General features: G+C 45.5%; 1 protein-coding gene across 2 annotated transcripts in view; it reads right to left on the bottom strand.

The window, feature by feature from the left end:
• Positions 1 to 14,035, bottom strand: part of Abtb3 (ankyrin repeat and BTB domain containing 3) — a 258,603-nt gene that overhangs the window by 93,278 nt on the left and 151,290 nt on the right. The gene's annotated exons all lie outside the window — the stretch shown is intronic.

The raw sequence follows: 14,035 nt of genomic DNA, 5'->3' as shown, positions 1-14,035 counted from the left end.
ACCCACAGAGACCAGAGAGCGCTGGATCTCTATAGGGGGCTGTGAATCACCTGGTGTGGGTCGTGGGGGCGGAACTCACGTCCTCTGAGGCATCTCTCTAGCACCTAATATATTTAAAGTCTATTTATGGTGAAGAAATGGAAGTCCAAAAGGTTCCACAGCTTCTTAAAGTTGCATAGCTATAAAACATGTAAGAGGAGAGCTGGGATTTGAATTTAGGACTTTGCACAGAATTCATGCTCTTAGCCACAGTCCTTGAACACAGGCGTTTGTTTTGCCCTTCTCAGGACTAGCAAACCTGAGGAACATGTTGTTCTTTTTTTCTTCTTCCTCAGAGGGATAGCGTACTTTTTATATTAATCTTTGTTTTTAATTACATGTATGTATGTGTGTATGAGTGTGGTTATGTGCATGTGAGTGTGGTATCCGCAGAGGCCAGAAGAGGGAATCAGATCTGCCTGGAACTCCAGTTCCAGGGGATTGTGAGCTACCTGTTGTGGGTGCCGGGACCTGAACTCCACTCTGTAAGAACAATAGGAACTTTTCATTGCTGAGCCATCTCTCCATCCTCAAACAAGACTTCTTTTTTTTCTTTTTCTTTTCTTTTTTTTTTTTTTAGTTTTATTGATGTTTATTGAGCTATACATTTTTTTCTGCTCCCCTCCCTGCTTCTCCCCTCCCCTTCAACCCTCTCCCATGGTCCCATTTTACTCTGGAGAGCTACACAAGACTTCTTAATGAATCCACAACTACACATTCTCATGGGTCACAGGGCAGATCTTCCTGGGGGTGGCCGACTGAGCTCAGCAACCCACCCTTGTCCTGGCCGAGAGAATGGTTCCATCGTTCACGAATGCTGCCGTGCCAAAGCAAGCACAGTCTTCGTGGCTACTTGCTCAATTTTAAACGTACTCATTTTGTCTTATTTAAATACTTCCATGTAATGAGGAAAATTATGCCACTTTCACAAATAGAATATGAACATCACTTGCCATAAATAGAAAGCAAATGATGAGGACAGCTCAAATTTGGGTTCTGCTTTCTTCTTAAATGAATAACAAGTATCAGAAAGGGGGTTGGGACCCATATCAAACTGAGGCTTTCTTAAGTAATTAAGGTAAAAGCAGCTTTAAAAGAACTAGCGTGTGATAAGTATGTTTTAATGCACTTCCCCCTGGTCACTAAAGTCATCTCGTGTACAGCGGAGTGTGTTGCACATCTTTGGAGCCGCTTGTGCAAGATGCGAAACGATTAGTGTTACGTGTCAACTGGGCTGGGCTGTGGACCCGAGTTGCTAGATCAGATATTGTCAAGATATTTCTTTGGGATAGTTTAAGGATCATTTTACTGAGAGAAGGTTCTGAGTACAGAAGCGGAACACCTGTGATGTGGATGGGCCTTGGCTAATTGGTTGAAGACCTGAGGGAAAACTGAGGCTGGAGAGATGGCTCAGCAGTGAAAAGCAGGCACTGCTCTTCCAGCGGACCTGAGAGCAGTTCCCAGCACCCACATCCAGCTGCTATGGCTGCATTAACTCCAGAATATCTGAGGCCCTCTTCTGGTCTCTGTGGTTACCCCACATATGAGACATGGCAGGCAGGCAGGCAGACAGACACACAAGTAAACATAAATTAAAAAAATGAAACCACCTCCCCCCAAAAAAGGAATTCTGCCTCCAGGCTGCTGCATTAACTTTGACTAGAAACCCAGGCTGCTGGGCTGCCTTGAAAGGACTGGTCCTGCAGCCCACACTCATACCAGTCAAATCTTTCACATCTCCATTGTCTCTTCTACTCTTCCTTTGTCTTTTGAAACATAGTATTACTTTGTAGCCTTGAACTCACTGTGTAGTCCAGGCTTGATAGCTTGATAGGACTTACCGGGATCCTCCTGCCTCAGCCTCCCTCCCAAATGCTGAGATTATAGACATGAATTATTCTCTCTCCCTCTCTTTCCCTCCCTCCTCCCTCTCTCCTTCCCTCTTTCCCTCCCTTCCTCCCCACCAACACAATGTCTTTGCTAGTCTCTCCCATCCCATCCTGCATTGTGTGGCCAAACCCAAGCCCCAACGCTTGCTCACTTCCACCATCCTGCTGCCTCTCAGTGATGTACTTTAACTGAACTCAAAACTCAGGAACGCAAACTCTATGATGAGTAGGAACTGTGAGGGTAAACACTTCACCCCCAACCCTCCCCAGGTCTCCAGGGATAGCCAGAAGTAGTTCAGCTTGCCCTCACAGGCACCAATTAGCCATAGCTCTTCTGTGTGCCGTTCAGAGAGGTTCAGTGCAGACCTGGGTTGTAGTGTTGGGGCAGGGACCTGATTGTGCCTGTCAGGGTCCTCTGGTGGCCCTGACCGCAGGTAGGAGCAGCGTCTGGAGCATCTAGTGGTTCGCTATTCAGCCACATCTCTGACTGTCGGCAGCCTCCCACCAAGCCACAGCAAGGCAGGAAGAAGTGGTAGCTCCATGGGACATGTCACATGGCGGAGTCTCAAAAACAACTGGGTGAATCCTGTTAAGAAACTGGGGCACCCAAAGCTGACAGGTCTGAGGGGGTCTTGGCCAGGTGCAGCACAAAGAACTTGGGTTTCCCAGTGACTGACTTAATATTCTCTGTCCTGTGGTCCTCCAAAATAAGTACCAGGGTTGAAGGCATGAGGCTCCATCCCAAAGACTCCAGAAGTGATGGTGCATTTTTTTTGTACGTGCGTGCGTGCGTGCGTGCGTGTGTGTGTGTGTGTGTGTGTGTGTGTAGGACAGACATGGTCCACACTGGATGTCTTCCTCAATCACTCTCCATCTTATTTATTTTTTGAGCCACGTTGTCTCACTGAGCCTGGAGTTCAGTGATTGGACTAGACTGGCTGGCCAGTAAGTACCTGGGATTACAGGTACTTCCCTGGAGCATTTTTTCTCCTTCTAAATGTGGGTTGGGGAATGAAACTCAGGTCTTCATACATGCATGGCAAGTACTTTACTAACTGAACCACCTCCCTGCCCCATCCTGCCTAGATTTTGGCTGTTTTTGTTTTCCAAATAGCTGGAGATGGGCAGAGACACTCAGGTCCTCAGCCTGTCAACCAAGACTCTCAGAGCTGGGAGTGACTCCAAGCGGCATGCAGATCACTGCCTCACTGTTTTTATGGACAGTAGAAGCACCTCCTAGACACTGAGGAGCAGCAAGACACCTCGTATGCCCTTTCTTGCATCTACAGTAAACACTGGTTCAGTGCTGTGGCTGTGACTCTCAGCTGGGTTGGCTTCCATTCCTGGGAGACATTCGGCAAAGTCTGGGGCCATATTTGCTCTTCACACTTATGGAGATGTTACTGATATCTAGTGGGCTGAGGTTAGGGACCCTGCTGAACATCCTGTGCACAGGTCACATGCCACAGCAAAGAGTCTAGTCCCGACGGTCCACGCTGCTGAGATGGGAAACCGAGGCCCAGGTTACAGGGCAAGGTGGGGTCAGATAAGGTTCCCTGTGTTAAGGTAGTATGCTTGTGTCTTTCTCTCTACAGTGGTCCAATTTCCTCCTCCAAAGGCAGCCCGGTTCAACTGGCCAGCCCTCAGTCCGTCTTACAGCAATTTGGCTTTATGCAGCAAATGTATTATCAAATGCTCCAGTCCCCTGAGTCAGTAATCCACTTCTGGGAAGGTGTCCCAGTGTTAGAATTCAAAATGCTGCAGAATCTTCATCCATGAGGATTGGCACCCAGACCTTATTTACAGACTCCCAAATCCAACAAACAAATGTCCAAAAATAATGAGCAAAGAAACTCTAGCACACACACAAGATCAAATAATAAACGTAGGCAGACGTCAAAACTGTTTACACAAAACCGCAATATCGCGAGGAGGAATCTTCATTAAAATGGTAAGCAGAGGAAGTACGAACTTCAAAATTACTTACAGTGTGATCAGGATTATGTTATTAAAAAGTACGCACAAAGTAAATATCAGAAGGAGAAAGAGAGTGTTGACCAAGGATTTTTCTGCCTGGAGGGATTATCGGTGTTCTCCAAATTTCTGCAGTTTCTGAACTTTGATTTCTGGCACCTGGGGGTAGGTATTTCCTTTCCTGTGCTTCCGTCCAGGGTCAGACTAGAATATTCTTTCTCTCAAATGCTCTCAGGAGGGAGGAGCTCATAGGGCCCTGAAGGTTGACACACAGTTGGTGTCTGCTAGGGGGAAGGAGAGAGGTTGTTAGCCTTAATTGTCAATTTGACAAAATATAGAATCAGCCGGGAGAAGGGCCCTCTGGCATGGATTCTGGGATCATCTTGGTTATGTTAGTTGATGGGAGACCTACCCACTGCAGGTGATAGAGGGTCCTAGATTGTGGAAGAGTGAAGGTGAGCTGAGCTAGCAATCAGACATGAATTCATGACTCTTTGCTCTTGACTGTGGATGGAATGTGACTTGCTGCTTCAAGTTCCTGTCACCTTGATGGCCCCACAGCAGACTGTAACCTGCAACTGTGAGCCAATTAAGCCCTTTATTCCTTGTTTCTTATAGGTTTTTTTTTTTGTAATCACAGCAACAGAAAAGAAACTAAAACAGGCATCATGAGAGAGGCACGTGAGAAGATAGTAGGGGATGAATAATATCAAAACATATTATTTACATGTGTGAAGATGTCATAATGAAACCTGTTACATATTAATACATATTAATAAAACGTAAGAAGAAATTCACATGAAACACTTAAGAATGATAAAAATCAAAAGTGCGTGGGAAATAGGGCTCGTGACAGCGATGGCAGAGATGGTGAAATGCTGGCAGGGGTTCCCAGCTGCTCATCACCTTCCCGTGTTCTGGGGGTGGTGCGGGAGAATTGTCTGTATTCTGTCAATCATGTATTTTAATAAAACGCTGATTGGCCAGGCAGGAAGTATAGGTGGGTCAACCAGACAGGAAGTAGAGGCGGGACAATGAGAATAGGATAAGGCTAGGGAGGAGGAAACTCCCTTAGCCATTCCTGTGCAGACCACCGAAGAGGCAACATGTAAGCCGTCACACTGAGAAAGGTACTGAGCCCATGTGGCTAACATAGATAAGGATGGTGGGGTAACATAAGTTATTAGAGCTAATAAGTAGCCAGAGCTAAGGGTCAATCAGTTTATAACCTTATGGAGTCCTGTGTGTGATTTTCTTTGGGCTTGCCTGGCTTTGGGGTACTGGGCAGGACAGAAACCCCAACAAGCCAGCCCTCATGTTACATGGGGGCACTGGGAGGGCTGGTGGGTGGGTGCTCTTAGCCTTGTAGTCTCACTGTCCCCTCATCTTCTGGGGACCACTCGGTCCACCTGGCATTACCAGGTCCCTGTTTTGTTTATTTCTTAACTTGGATGCTTGCCCCCACACCCTCACAGCTACTGGTGGCTGATCAAATGGTGCAGCTTCCAGGGAGCCCTCTCAAATGCCCTGGTCAGAAACTCATTTCCTTGCATACCAGCAACACTCCCTAATAAAGATGCAGCTGCTTAATTTCGTAGTGCTTTACAGTTAACTATTCACACGCATGTTCCCTTGTGGGGCCCCAATAAACTCTATTTATTGCTCTCTTTTGGGGAGCAGTATGGTATGTTCTTTGCCTGCATCTCAGCACCCAATATGCTGCTATTTAGTGGTGATTCTCAAAAAGCTAATTTATTTTTCTGTGAGAAGGGAAAATAATGGCAGAATGGTTGTTACGTATTTTAAGGAAAAAACATATATAAATTACCTAAACTTGACATTCTTGTCTGCAAAATGGAGATAATAACAATATTTATCTCATAGAATTAAATGAAGAAGTACATATACACACTTACAGTACTCAAAAAAGGGTCTGGCACCTTGTTTGTGCTTAATTAGTATTTAGCTCTATTCTTTTTGCACCACCATTATCACTACCAACATTATTGCTAGCATCACCACCACATCATTACCATCACCATTACACATTTCCATCCTCACCAACATCAGCGATATCATTACCATATCGTTTCTGTCATCATCATAGTCTTAGTTACCAACATGATCACCATCGTTACATCATATCCATCATCACCATCATCTCCACCATCACCATTATCATCATCATCTCCATCATCATCATCATCATCATCATCATCATCATCTCCATCATCACCATCATCTTCATCATTACCATCATCTCCATCATCATCTCCATCATCACCATCACCACTATCATATCCACCATCATCTCCATCATCACCATCATCTCCATCATCACCATCATCACCATCATCTCCATCATCACCATCATCACCATCGTTACATCATCTCCATCATCACCATCATCACCATCATCTTCATCATCATCATCACCATCATCACCATTGTTACATCATCTCCATCATCATTATCACCATTGTTACATATTTCCATCATCACCATCATCACCATCATCTCCATCATTTCCATCATCATCTCTCATCATCATCAATATCACATCATTTCTTTCATTACCATGTTCATCACCATCATCTCCATCCTTGCCAACATGATTGTGTCATTTCAATCATCATTGTGTTCACCATCACCATCTCCATTATCACCAACATGATTGCATTACTTCTATCATCACGTGATTTCCCTCATTACTGTCATCTTCATCTCCAGACTAGAGCTCTCGATATATCTCTGAGGAGGGCTGCCCACGTGAGACAAATAGGCATAGAGATTTTCACCCTCACTACCCCTGTGTGAAGCTCTCCACTCCATAAGTGCTACCTGCTGACTTCCCTGTCTGTGACATGAGCACCAAACAAAAATTCACTTTTTTTCACCAGCTTCTCTGAGCTTGGGTAGCTGGAGTTCAGTTCAAGACACCTCTCTGAGAATCCATCCACTGGTAATTGTGTTTCTCAGATGTCAGCCACGGGGGAATCACTGTCATGATGTCTCTTATAACTGTGCACAGCCTGTACAATTTATTTACTTAATATTTTCTCTTTAAATTGCCTCGCTTGTTCATACAAACAAATTTATTTTAAAAGGAAACTTTATATCAGCACCATAAATGGAAAACCAATATTTCCGCATGCTCATGAAATATACATAGTGATTAAAATTAAAAAGGTTCTGTGCATCACCTACAATCATCTTCCATGACAGCCCAGGGGATGCTTCTCAAACCTTCCCAGCTCTAGTTCTTATGTACAGCCCCCTAGAAGCGGAGACTGCTGTGAGCCAGGAATGACTTCCCTGGAAAAAGATCACACATTCCAAATGGGGGCTGCTTCTGCGCAAATCTGTGCTGAGACAGCCCTTTCAATTGGAAAAGAAAGAAGGGAAAGAAGAGAGAAAAGGAGAAGGGAGGGTGTAAGAGGTAAAGAGAGGAGAGGAGGAGAGGAGAGGGAAGGAGAAGAGAGGAGAGGAGGATGGGGAAGGGGGAGAGTAGGACAAGAGGGGAAGGGAGGAGAGGAGGAGAGGGGAAGGGAGGAGAGCGAGGATAGGAGAAGGAAGGAGAAGTGTAGAAGAGGGGGGAGGAGAGAAGAGGAGGATGGGAAAGGGAGAAGAGGAGGTAGAGAGGAAACGGGAGGAGAGAAGAGGGGAAAGGAGGAGAGGGGAAGGGAGGAGGGGGAGGAGACGGGAAGGGAGGAAGGGGAGAGAAGAGAGGAGAGGGGGAGGATGGAGAGAAGAAGAGAGGAGGAAAGGGGAAGGGATGAGAGAGGGAGGATATGGGAATGAGGAGAGGAGGCAGAAAGGGAAAGGGAGGAGAGGAGGAGAGGGGAAGGGAGGAGAAGAGAGGGGAGAGTTTGTGTCAAATTGATAAGAACTAACCAGAACACAAGATTATATAAGTGGTAACACTTGTTGGGCAGAACATACTGCCCTACTGGGGACAGGAGACTTTCCCACAGGAGAAGCAGTCTGAGAGGTGGGCGGGGCCTCACAGGTGCAGTTTGTGTTGAGTTGTCAACCTCCCTTGGGTGACTTTTCAGTAAGTAACTGTCTGCCCTGTAAGTAACTTCAGTAAACTCCATAAGCTAGACTTGGGTGGAACCATTTCTTTGACCTGTCATTGATGTCCTATCTGGGGTGATTACAATGTGTGACTTTTCACAGGAAACAACATAATCCAGCCCCATCATTGCTCAGGGGTGACCACAACTGCCCACAGACTTCAAGTCAGTGTAGGGATGACAAGCTGTCTTGGGATGACACCTCTCTGTTATGTACGTGAGGACCTGTGTACATTCAGCTCAGGGTCCCCCAGTTCTTAAGTTCAATAGAAAACTTGATATTAGTCTGTCTTATTAATCTTTGAGCACCCAACCTACAGCATTTTCTACAGTCTTTGTGTCATGGAGCAGTTCACTTCAGGCTGTTAATTTGTCATTTCAGGGACATTTGCGAGCTGTGGGTGGTATACGAGATGCTCAGAATACAAAGTTCGTTCAGATATGGCAGAGAGGACAAAGAAAGCCGCTCAAATGAAGACCTTCTTCCTACTTTCTGGCTGCACATCCTCGGGCAAGACAGAGATCTTTCCTCACACCCAGCCTTTGTTTATTTGTGAAATGAGAAGACTAATAATACCTGGGTTGTATGCCATGTCCTTTCCACACAGAAGATTCAGAATTGGTGAGTGTTTTTACCTCAAGACTATACATCAGTCAGCATCCCACCCTAGTGACAAAATACCTGAAGGAATCAACTTGGAAGGAGGATGAATTTTGTCTACGGTCTCTTGATTCCGCTGCTCTGGGTCTGTGGCAGCTCATGGAAGGAGCATTAAGCAGAAGAACCATCTTCACCTCACAGCATCCAGGAATCAGTAAGAAAGGCAGTGAAGGTTGGCATCCCAATATTCCTTTCTTTTTAAAAAATATTTATTTACTTACTATATATACAATAGTCTGTCTATATGTATGCCTGCAGGCCAGAAGAGGGCACCAGGCCTCATTACAGATGGTTGTGAGCCACCATGTGGTTGCTGGGAATTGAACTCAGGACCTTTGGAAGAGCAGGCAGTGCTCTTAACCTCTGAGCCATCTCTCCAGCCCCCACCCCCAATATTCCTTTCAAGGACACCTCACCCCCAGTGATCACAGACTAGAAGATAAGCTTTCAATATATGCCACTGGGAAACTTTCAGGATAAAACATGAAGCCCTATAACAGGAGGGATAAAGGCAAGTGTTCTAAGCATCCCAGTGGCTGAGGGAAGTTCAGAGTCTTAATATGATTTACTGAAGAAACAAGCAAAGTGGCATGGGGGAGACACTCAGCCTTCAGGGTCGGTCTCCTCATTAGGGACTTGGCAACTTTCCTGAATGTTGTGTTTCTCCAGTTTAGCTTGGAGCATGTATACTCTCAGAGCAAACTGCAGGTCCTTAGAGCTGGAGAAACATAGCCCTACCTGGTACCTCATCCTTATGGAGGGGGCTCTGGGGATCTGAGCAGTGCCTCTTCAGGTGACTCTGATGGGAACATAGTTCTATGGTGAAGTGTGGCAGGTATTTCTAGCCCTTCAGCTCATAGGTGAGGCTGATGGAGGACATAGTGTTTAAATTCATCTTGTTTCTACCTCCAGATTACAAAGTAGGAATAATCCATCAAAAGTATACCTATAGATTTATCACAGCACCTGTATTATTTCTTGATGCTGAACACAAAGTAACCAACAAAAGCAACTTAAGATAGGAGGTGTTTATTCTGGCTCACAGTTTGAGAGACTAGTCCATCCCTTTTGGGAAGGGATGGTGGCAGGGGCTTGAAGCAGCTGGTTACATTGTAACCATCTCTCTCTTGAAGTAGCTGGTTACATTGTAACCATCACTCTTGAAACAGCTGGTTACACTGTCTACAGGCAGAAGCAGAGAGATGTTTTGGGGCTTGTTTTCTCCTCATGCAGCCCAGGACCCTGGCTCATGGGATAGTGTCATCCACATTCCTTCCTTGGCTAAACCTTTCTAGAAACATACTTGTAGACATGCCCAGAGGTGCGGTCTATGGTGATTCTAAACTCATCAAGTTAACAATTTAGATTAGCGAACATGGCACCCGCTTTCCATAGACATCAGTTGCTGCTGTTATCATTACTAGCTACTAAGAAGGGCTTCTGCTCTCAAATCTTTCATCCATGAGACTGTTTCAAGAGCCGAGGCTCTCACCTCTGCTGCAAAAACAGTGATTTCTACCACCCACCTGGAAAGAACAATCTTTGATATGAATAACAGCTCTCTGTGTCCACAGAGAGAGGAGAGCTCCAGTCTGTGTTGATTCAGACTGCAGAAAAGGCCAGCCTAAATTACAGTCAGAGTCGAAGAGAATCTTATTACCTCCCTTCTATGCCGATTCTTATCAGAGAATTCTGCACACCGACGTCAGGCCCAGCTTAATGAATGCACAAAACACACTCGCAATTAGCAACACCCATTTGTGTGCCAACAATTCACACATGAAAGTCAACATCCAATGACGACGTGTTTAATTTACACAGCAAATTACCCTTAAACACAATTTCTGCAGCATGTTGCTCCCTTGGGCTGTCTGCTTAGGTAACCATGGCTTTGCTTAGCAAACTTTTTCTTTGAACAGGGGCTGGAGGGGGGGGTGTCCTTTAAGGTACTTTGGGAATAACCTTTGTATACGAAAGTGTTAAATGTGTGTAAGAATGTGTGTGTGTGTGTGTGTGTGTGTGTGTGTGTGTGTGTGTGTATTTTTGAAACAGGGTCTTTCACTGAGCCTGAACTACTGATTTGGCTAGGCTGGAAACACTCAGGACCCTCCTGTCTCTATCCCTACTTCCTGTTCCTAGGTATGAGGGTTACAGATGCTTTTTTGTGGGTGCTGGGGATCCAAGCTCAGGTCCTCACACCTGCTTTAGAAGCACTTAGTGACTGAACTATCTCCTGAGCCACAGGACTAACTTTTGACACCGTACAGAACTTTGCATTTGGGGTGTAGAGGTCTCTTCCCAAGCGATGTACACACAGACATGTTCCAACCCTATAGTCAGGTTCTACAGCTGGAAGACCAAGGACATTTCCCAGAATGAGAAGGTCCAGATGTGTGGTATTCTGTCTTCTGGTGATGTTTCCCAAGGGTGTTGCTTGGGGCCTCGGCACATGTCCAAGACACTCTGGGAGTGTGTAAAATGCAACCATCCCTCGACTGCTTGTGGATACCCTCAGAATCTTATTCCATAAATATCACGGCCTCAGAATTATGTGGTCATCAGCCTCACTGCTAGATTCTGCCATAGTGTGTGCTAATAGAAGCACAGAATGTGGGGCTGGAGAGATGACTCTATCAGCAAGAGCACTTCCTGCTCTTTCAGAAGACCTGGGCTTGATTCTCAGCACCCTCATGGTGGATGACAACCATCTGTAACTCCAGTTCCAGAGGATCTGACACACTCTTTTGGCCTCCTTGGGCACTTCACACATGTTGTACATATGAGCATGTAGGCAAAACATTCATGCGCATAAAAAATAAATTTAAAAAATCACAGCATGACTATGTCATAATTTAAATGCAAAAGATTTGGTTTGATTTATAGTCTTGTATGTTATGCATTAAAAAATGTTCTAAGGCAGGGTCTCTAGACTTCACCAGACTGCCAACAGAGCCATGTTACTAAAAACCTTTAGACCAACCACACAACCAGGAGTCAGAAGGTTGTGGGGGTATCTCATAACCAGAAGGTTTAAAGGGATAGAAATCCAATCTCCTCACCCAGAGGTCAGGAAGATAGTTATTTCATGACTGTTACAGCTTGCATAGGAGGTGGTCCTCACTTAAAATGCTCATCTATTGGAGGTTTGACTCCTGGCCAGCAGTGCTATTTTGGAAGGCTCTAGAAACTCCAGGAGGTGAATCCTAAGTGGAGCAAGTAGTCTCTGGAGATGGGTCCTAGAGGGTCTCATGCCCCTGCTTTCTTCCTGTCTTGCTATAGACTTCCTGTTTTCATGGAGGTGGAAAAAGCGCCCTTGGTCACATGCTCCCCCTGCCATGATGATGAGCCTCATTGTCAGCCAAGTAGCACAGAACCAAGTTCCCAGCAGAGGGACCTTCTGAAACTGCGAGCCCAAATAGACCCCCTTCCCTTAAGTTTTTCTGTCAGATGGTTGGTTACAGTAAAAAAAAAAAAAAAAGTAATGAATGGGAGCAGTGACAGCCTCCCCCTCCCCAATGCCTTGCCAGCACAGAGATGTAGAATGTCCCCAAGGGAGGCCATGTCAGGGATTCCTCTGGGAGGAGGTGCAGGGTGGTTCTGCATCCAGAAGCTTCTCACTGCTCAGGATCTGCTGGAATCACTGTATCAATTTCTGCCCAGTTTAGTCATGCAGAAATCAATACTCCAGCTCACCAGGAACTGATAGACAGAGAACTGTTTGTCCTTCAACTGCGTCTTGAGCAAATGCAGCGGTAATTTCCTCTGCTTGGTGTCCTAGTTAGGTTTTCTTGTCAATTTGACACAGGCAAGAAGTCCCATGGAAAGAGAGGATCTCAATGGAGGGATTTCTGGGGCATTCTCAGACCAGATTGGCCAGTGGTCAGGTCTGTGGGGGAACTGTCCTGACTGTTGATTGATTGACATGGGAAGGCCTAGCCCACGGTGGGTGGTGCCATCCCCAGTCAAGTAGCCTTGAGTTACATAAGAAAGCAGGCTGATTATGAGTTGAGGAGCAAACCAGCGAATTACACTCTTCCACTCCCTCCACTTCAGTTCCTGCCTTCAGGCTCCTGCCTGAGTGTGTGCCTGGATTTCCCTCAGTGATTGGGGTGATCCAGAAGTGGAAGCTGAAATAAGCCCTTTACTCCTCCAGACTGCTTTTGGTCAGGAGCATTTTATCACAGAAACGGATAAAAATGGATAGAATTGACCTCTAGGAGAGCATAAGCCTGAATTAGGGGAACACAACCAATTATTCTTCAAACCTGGGACACCCCAACTTTGACTATTCCTCTGCCTGAGTTGTTTTTGCATTGCTACCAGAATGCCTGAAAGAGGAAAGAGAGGAAAGATTTGCTTTGGCTCACAGGGTTCAGTTTTCTGAAACCCTGGGTCCTCTCTTGGGCCTCATGTGCTGGGGCAGAGAATCATGGTGGCAGGAATGTGTGGTAAAGGTTGTTCTTTGCTTCTTTGTGGGTGGGAAATAGAGAGAGGGAGGCATACCGGAAGACACCAGTGTGACATACATATATATCCCCAAGGACACCCCAGTGATTTACTTCCACTAACTTGGCCTCCTACCTTTTGCTACCTGCCAATAATGCTATCATATTATGAATCCTTCAAGGGATGAACCCACTCATTAGGACCAAACCTTCATGATCTCATTGTCTCTGGAAACACCAACACAGTCACACCCAGAAGAGCGCTTCCTAATCTCTTAGACATGTCTTATTTTCTTACACTATTTATTTGTGTATTATATGTGTGTGCATGTTCCAAGGCATGCATGGGGGTGTCAGAGGACAGTTGATGGGGAGGGGTTCCCTTCTTTCACTATGTGGGTCCTGAGAATGGAATTTGGGTCATTAGGCTTAGCAGCAACACCTGAGCCACAGACTCAACCCAATGGTCCTCCCTGGGCATGTTTAAATCTAATCAAGTCAGCTAGCAAACTTGACCTCACATCTTCCCTTATTTCCCTTGTATTTTTGGGTCCCTCTTTCTTTTGTACTCCATCCTTCCCGCAGCCCTATTATGCACCACATATCTGACGTTGTTCTGCCAGTGAACAAATAAAATATTTGTACTGTCAGGAGGAGAAAACAGCTTCCAGCAGGGAGAGAGACAATAAAAAAAATAACGCAGTGAAATGTGGAGTGTGATTAGGAGAGGGGAGGTAGGGGGTTATTATGGGTACTGGCTTTTTAATTGGAGTAATAAAGATGTTCTAAAACGGACTGTGGTTATGGCTGCACAACTTGTTAAATAGACTAGAAATGATTGATTTGTATGCATAGGTAAGTGGCATGTGAATTATGCCTCAATAAGGAGACTATGGAACCATAGATGTATGAAGTATGCTGTAGGATGATAACTGCTGGGCTTGACACTCC

The sequence above is a fragment of the Myodes glareolus genome, chromosome 26 (genome assembly GCF_982192425.1).
Source record: "Myodes glareolus chromosome 26, mMyoGla1.1, whole genome shotgun sequence".
NCBI classification, from domain to species: domain Eukaryota; kingdom Metazoa; phylum Chordata; class Mammalia; order Rodentia; family Cricetidae; genus Myodes; species Myodes glareolus.
This window is presented reverse-complemented; position numbering and strand designations above follow the sequence as displayed.